The 6,975-nt window shown below is 37.2% G+C and overlaps 1 pseudogene; it reads left to right on the top strand.

Moving 5' to 3' along the window:
- The first annotated feature begins 1,185 nt into the window (after positions 1-1,185).
- Positions 1,186-4,566, top strand: LOC131490325 (protein LLP homolog; annotated as a pseudogene).
- Positions 4,567-6,975: the final 2,409 nt, after the last annotated feature.

The following is a 6,975-nucleotide window of genomic DNA, read 5'->3' as shown; positions in this document are numbered from 1 at the left end:
CATGTATGTTATTGTCTCACAAGTCTCTAGTGCTTTGTTATTATTTGGTTAATTTTTTTTTAATGTTTGTTTATTTTTGAGAAAGAGAGAGACAGAGGGTGAGCAGGGGCAGGGGAGGGGCAGAGAAAGAGGGAGAACAGAACTTGAAGTGGGCTCCAGGCTCTGTGCTATCAGCACAGAGCCTGATGTGGGGCTGGAACTCAAAAACTGTGAGATCATGACCTGAGCTGAATTTGGATGCTTTACCAACTGAGCCACCCAAGCTGTTATTATTTGGTTTTAATATTTTATCTCCCATTCTTCAGATTGAGTAATTCTTTTCATGTATCTACAAGTTCATTGATCCTTTATTTTACTATGCTCAGTATATATATATTTTTAATGTTTATTTATTTTTGAGACAGAGAGAGACAGAGCATGAATGGGGGGAGGGTCAGAGAGAGAGGGAGACACAGAATTTGAAGCAGGCTCCAGGCTCCGAGCTGTCAGCACAGAGCCCTACGCGGGGCTCGAACTCACGGACCGTGAGATCATGACCTGAGTCGAAGTCGGACGCTTAACCGACTGAGCCACCCAGGCGCCCCTATGCTCGGTATATTTTAAAGCCCATCCAATATATTCTTTATTTCAACTTAAAAAATTTTAATTTCTAGGATATTCAAATTTTTTTTGCAGACTATTTCTTTGCTGAAATTCCTATCTGATCACCTATTTTGTCCAGCCTTTTCTCTAAATATTTACAATAATTATTTAAAAATCCAAGTCTTTTAATAGCAACGTATTAATCAATTGTGGAGCTGCTTCTATTGATTATAGGTTACATTTTCAAGCGTTAGCCCATGTCTCATAATTAAAAAAATTTTTTAACGTTTATTTATTATTGAGAGACAGAGAGAGACAGAACATGAGCATGGGAGGGGGAGACACAGAATCTGAAGCAGGCTCCAGGCTCTGAGCTGTCAGCACAGAGCCTGACTCAGGGCTTGAACTCACAAACCATGAGATCATGACCTGAGCTGAAGTCGGATTCCTAACCAACTGAGCCACCCAGGCATCTCCCTCTTAATTTTTATTGTATGCTAGATGTTATATGAAAAAACAAGACACAGTAAAGCTTGAACTAGATTTTTTTTTTTTTCCTTTGGAGGGCATGCTGTTTCCTTTGTAAGGAAGCTAGGGTGAAAGTTTGATATTTTTTATTTTAATAGAGTTGAGTTACATCAGTGCTAGGTTGAAGCTTTAATTTCAGATCATCTCTGTTTTAAAATAGGTTTTGGATGAGTTCAGTTCTACTCCTCAGGCGAGACTTTATGACTCAAGAACTAGAAGTCAGTGAAAACTTTCTCTTCTTTTGAGCTCTGCCCTCAGCTGGTACTTAATAAGATTGGAGGAGAATTGTTGGATCAGGAAGATTAGCATTACATTTGAGACTCTTCTAGATTTTATACCATCTTTCCAGTTTTTACAGTCATACAATTTTATTTGTCCATTTCTTTGTCCAAACAAAGAAATGCTTATAGGAGAGAGAGGAGCTCCTCTACTTGTTTATATCCCCAGATAAGACATATTCCCAGCTATGAAAGCAGTCTCAGTCTTTACTCACCTGGAAAGGGCTCACATTTTTCTCTGGAATTTTGATTTCATTGTGTGAATTATTATTTGATGGCTTTAAATTAAAGCATACTTGGGGAGTCTGTGGAAGATGCTGCCTGGAGGGTGGAAGTGTGGAGGCTTCCGGTCAGTGTGGACTGTGTGCAGTCTCTAAGTTTCTGAGTTTCCTGCGTTCCAGGTAAAATATGGCAAAAAGCTTGTGGAGTAAGTGGAAAAGGAAGATGGGTGCTGAAAAGAAAAAAGAATGCCCCAAAGGAACATAGCAGACTTAAAAGTATTCTTAAAGTATATAGTGATGTTTTAATGAAAGATGTTCAAGAGATAGCAACTGTGGTGGTACCGAAACACTGTCAAGAGAAAACTCAGTGCATAGTGCAAGATGAAAAAGATGACATGAATTTGGAGACTTGTATTAAGAGAAACAAAGAGTCTTCTACCCCGTATGGATGAACCAGAGACAAAGGAAAAGGCTGAAGGCAAAGTGAGAAAAGGTAAGGGGAAAAGCAAAGCAAAAGCAAAAGACAATGAAGGGTTTGGTCTGGTAGACTCTTAAAAACTTGAAAAATCCTACAGGGGAAAGTCTTTGATTAGAATGTATATACATCGATTTCAACTTCCACCAAATTAAAACTTTGTTTCCAGACTTAACTTGGCCTTTTTCTTCAATTCAGACCCAACTTAACTCCTCAAATTTGTTTTGGGAACTTGCATAAAATATTTTCTTTGATGAGTAAAAAAAAAAAGAAAAAAAAAAGAAAAGAAAAGGAGAGCATACTTTTTAGTTTAGCTGGTGTATTCTTGTTATGGCAAGAGCAATATTCTTTTATGATTTTCTGTGCTCTAACTAGAAGTGGGACTTGTATAATTTAGTTTGATACCTTTAATAATAAAAGAAGTTGATAGAAGTCCTTCTTTAAAGGTCCTTGGACAGCACTTACATTCAGGGTGATAATGTAATCAGTGTAGTAGAGTACTGGTTAAGACAGAGTGGCTAGTATAGCCTCTGGTCAGAGGATTGTCATATTTTAAAATAGCCCTGTTAACGATGAAAACCGTGAGTATAAAGATAGGTTGACTATGAAATTCTTATGAAATAGCGACTTGGGATAAACATTTTAAACTTGCATTTCAAGTGAGAGTTTAACCAATATGCCTGTCTTTCTAAGTGGCATTAGCAATATCAAGTTCAAAGTAACAGACATTTTTTGAGAGAAGTCATGCCTGAACTTTTTTTTTAATATATAATTTATTATCAAGTTGGCTAACATACAGTGTATACAGTGTGCTCTTGGTTGGTTTTGGGGGTAGATTCCTGTGATTCATCGCTTACATACAACACGCAGTGCTCATCCCAGCAAGCGCCCTCCTAGATGCCCATTCCCCATCCCCCTCTCCCCCCAATCAACCTTCAGTTTGTTCTCTGTATTTAAAAGTCTCTTATGGTTTGCCTCCCTCCCTCTCTGTTTGTAACTATTTTTTCCTTTGTTTCTTATATTTACTATCTTTTGACTAGTTATCTCTAAGCCAGTTAGAGAGACTCTCATGTTTTACTCGCTGAAGGTTTGCTCCTGAAAATTCTGTCACTTGGCACTGTGTAAAATGAGTGCTCTGGTAGAAAAATAGAGGCTCAGCTTCCTTTATAGATCTTGTTCACAATGGGAGGCAGGGGCTGTGATCCCTATCCCGCTGGCAGCCCAGTGATATAAATCAGGCTCTTGCACTTCAGTCAACTTTACCTAGGGTGAATAAAATCCAGGTCTTTAAACAACATATGGCTGTGCTGTGGTTTCATTGCTCTGACAGAGCGTGATCTAAACTGTCAGTTTCTAATCTAAGGAAAGATTGGGAAAATAAGGAGGAAATGACAGTGAAGCATTTTATTTCTTTTGGGAAGAAACAGGATGTAATGCTCCAATAAATAAATGAATAAATAACTATATTGGGGGTTGGTTTTATTTATTTTCTTACTTTTTCTTTTTTCCCCACATTTTAATTTAAATTCTAGTTAGTTAACATATAGTGTAATATTGGTTTAAGGAGTAGAATTTAGTGATTCGTCACTCACATAAAACACTGAATGCTCAACACAACTGCCCTCCTTAATGCCCATCACCCATTTAGCCTATCCCCCTGCCCACCTGCCTTCCAGCAACCCTCAGTTTGTTCTCTATAGTCTCTTAGGGTTTGCTTCCTTCTTTCTCTCTCTTTTGTTTCCTCCTTGAGGGGTTGATTTTAGAGTCTTTGCCAGTATGGCTTTACCTAGAATCTCTTTGGTTCATTGAATTTTAATGTCTTTATCCTAAACTTTAAGATATTCACCAGGGGAATGTAGAAACTTTTTTTTGTTGTTATTGCTGTTAACATTTACATTCATGGCAGTACCTATTGTGAGAAAGAAATTTGATTCTAACCGCACGCTAAAGAGTACATTTCTGAATCCATGCTTTGAAAAAATATACTATATCTTCAAAAGAGAAACAAATAAGAGCAACAGCTACCTGTTACTATTATACTAATGTTATGCACTTACTAAGTGCTGTGCTCTCTCGTACACATATCAAATAGTCAAGAAAGTGCTGAATGGGAGTCTAACACCTTTGGACATATTGTCATAAATGAACATAAAAGACAAAAAATTGTACTATTGTTAAGCAGTAGAAATCAATAATGATATTTTTCAGGTTGAAATAGTACTATTTGAGGACATATCTAAGCATTTAGATAAAAGGGACTGTTGAAGTACAGTTCCACAGATAGGCAGGTTTTAGATCTCCAAAAAGAGAGAAAAGGAGGATGCTTTTAGTGTCATAGGTCCTGATGTTTGTGTTTGTATGCATGAGATACAAATCATGAAGCCATCCCTAAATTCTAAAAAATTTCAAAAAGATTCTATAGAACTTTTTGTATGTAATTCCTGGAATGTTTATTTACAGTTTTACCGGGTGTTTTACTTTGTACTTTCTCTGTACTTGTTTCCCCAATGTTCTAGAACTGCATTCATCTTTTAGATTTTTTGTTGCTATGCTAGAGGAACACAGGGTTTGTTGACAGCTGTATACTTAGAGATTTAAATGTAAACTTAGGAAAAGTTCTCCTCTGCAAGAGAGAGGTCATGGAAAACAGTTTGGGCCCTGGAAAATGGACAAAGGTAGTCTTTTCTAGGTAGAAAAGTTCAAAAGGGTAACTCTGATCTGATACCTTCTATTTGTCCCTCAAATCAACTTTCTACTTTTCTGCACTCTGTTCTATGCCTCAGGAGGCTAACTTGTATGGCTCCCATTCCCTTTGTCTTCAGATGTGTTTGACCAGTAGAGAGATCTGGTAAAAGAGAAAAAGGAAGGGGAGAGCTGATCCGGTATTTTCCCCCTGGATTTCCTACTGTGAGGCTGACTTAGTCTCTCTCAACAGAAGTCTCTGGTCCTCTCGAGGGATTATTCCCTACTTGGCTTTCTTCCTTCAGATTCCAATAACCACTGCTTCCCACATTCATTCTGGTGTAGGGATAATCATAGTCAGGCTATAATAGCCCTGGGTGATTTTCCTGTATATTGTAGTTCCCTGATAGCATTGCCTTTATAATTAATCCCTTTGTAAATAAACTTGTCAAATTAGCCTATTTCAAGTGTGCCACCTGTTTCCTGTTGGAATTCTGGTTAAAATTCTATTAATCCACAAGAAAGCAAATATTAAGGATCTGTATATTAGGCACATAATGTTGTTAGATTTACACTGGCCCAGTGATTAATGCTTAACTTCACAAAAAAGCAAAGAACAATATTATTTTCTATTACCTAGGAGAATATTAAGGCCAGACTATTAGGATTTCAAAGACCATGTGACTATCATGGTTTTATAAATTTATTTATCTTAAAATTTTTTTTAATGTCTATTTATTTTTGAGAGAGAGAGAGAGAGAGAGAGAGAGAGAGAGAGAGAGAGAGAGAGGAAGAGCGCAAGCAGGGGAGGGGCAGAAAGAGAGGGAGATACAGAATCCAAAGCAGGCTCCAGTCTCTGAGGTGTCAGCACAAAGCCCCATGTGGGGCTTGAACTTACCAGCTGTGAGACCATGACCTGAGCGTAAGTCGGATGCTTAACTGACTGAGCCATTCAGACATCCCTATAAATTTATTTTTAAGGAAAATAAAATTTTGTGTATTCAGCCAACAGCTTGGTACCAGCTTTCACTTTTTCTTCATGGAGGTATGTCTTCTTTCAAACCTTTTTTGACTCATATGAAGGAACAGCTTAAAAAAAACTAACATATTTGTTTCATGAAATACAATTATGACTTAAATGGAAACCATGATTTTGCACCATATTTAGGAAGACTTTTTTTGACAGCAAGGTCTGCTGAACCATGGAAATGTTAAATTAGACTATGGAATTTTGTTTCTGATAAATAGTGATACAGAATACAGTTTTTACTCCTAAATTTGACTTGGTAGGCTCAGAGGTAGAAAAGTATAAAGTGGCTTTTTTTTTTTCCAAATGATCTTCCTAGATATATAGGACTCACCTCAAATTAGTATGCCAATTTTAATTCAAAGAGTATATCTTAAGCATCTAACATGTACTGGTGTCTGTACCAGGTAATAGACAATGGTAAATACCACAGCATGGCCCACAACCTCTTGCGGATTATAGGCACACAGGAAAGACACATATAGCATTTTTAGGGTGATGAGTATTATGAAAGAAGCATGAGAAAAATCTAGGGTTCTTGTCTGAAGGGAAGCCAATCATATATTTCTAAACCATTACCACCTAGTTATCCAAGTTAGAAACCTGACTGTCATTCTTCAATTTTGATCCTCAACAGTCGGTCACCAAATTGTATCTATTTTGTATCTTACATCTGTTCCCATTTCTACATCATTAAGACTATCGCCTTAGTTGAAGTCCTCATTATTTCTCTCCTGGTGTCCTGCATCTATCTCTGCTTCCAGTCTTGCCCTTCAAATACACATTTCACATTGTCAGTAGAGAGTTCTATCTATAAAGCAAAACCGACCATTTTAACCATGCAAAAATTCCCCAGTGACCTTCCAACCTATTAAAGACAAGATCCTCCTGTTCTTTAGTTTGATGTATGACAGTCTCCATGACCTGGACTCTGTCTCTACCTTCTATTGCATTCCTCCCCTTGAAGAGCAGGCACTAAATATTGAATGAATGAGTTCAAGACATTTAAAATAATTTGATTTAACAGAGACTAATATATAAAGATGTTTTATTAAACCGCAGAAATGTAGGGAATGAGTCTGTGCTAGTTAAGCTCCTCCTTCCTCCCAAATAACTTCATTCATTCATTCATTCATTCATTCATTATTGGTTTAGTACATGCATATGTTGGTCTTCAAAGGG

The sequence above is a fragment of the Neofelis nebulosa genome, chromosome 11, assembly GCF_028018385.1.
Source record: "Neofelis nebulosa isolate mNeoNeb1 chromosome 11, mNeoNeb1.pri, whole genome shotgun sequence".
Classification (NCBI taxonomy): domain Eukaryota; kingdom Metazoa; phylum Chordata; class Mammalia; order Carnivora; family Felidae; genus Neofelis; species Neofelis nebulosa.
This window is presented reverse-complemented; position numbering and strand designations above follow the sequence as displayed.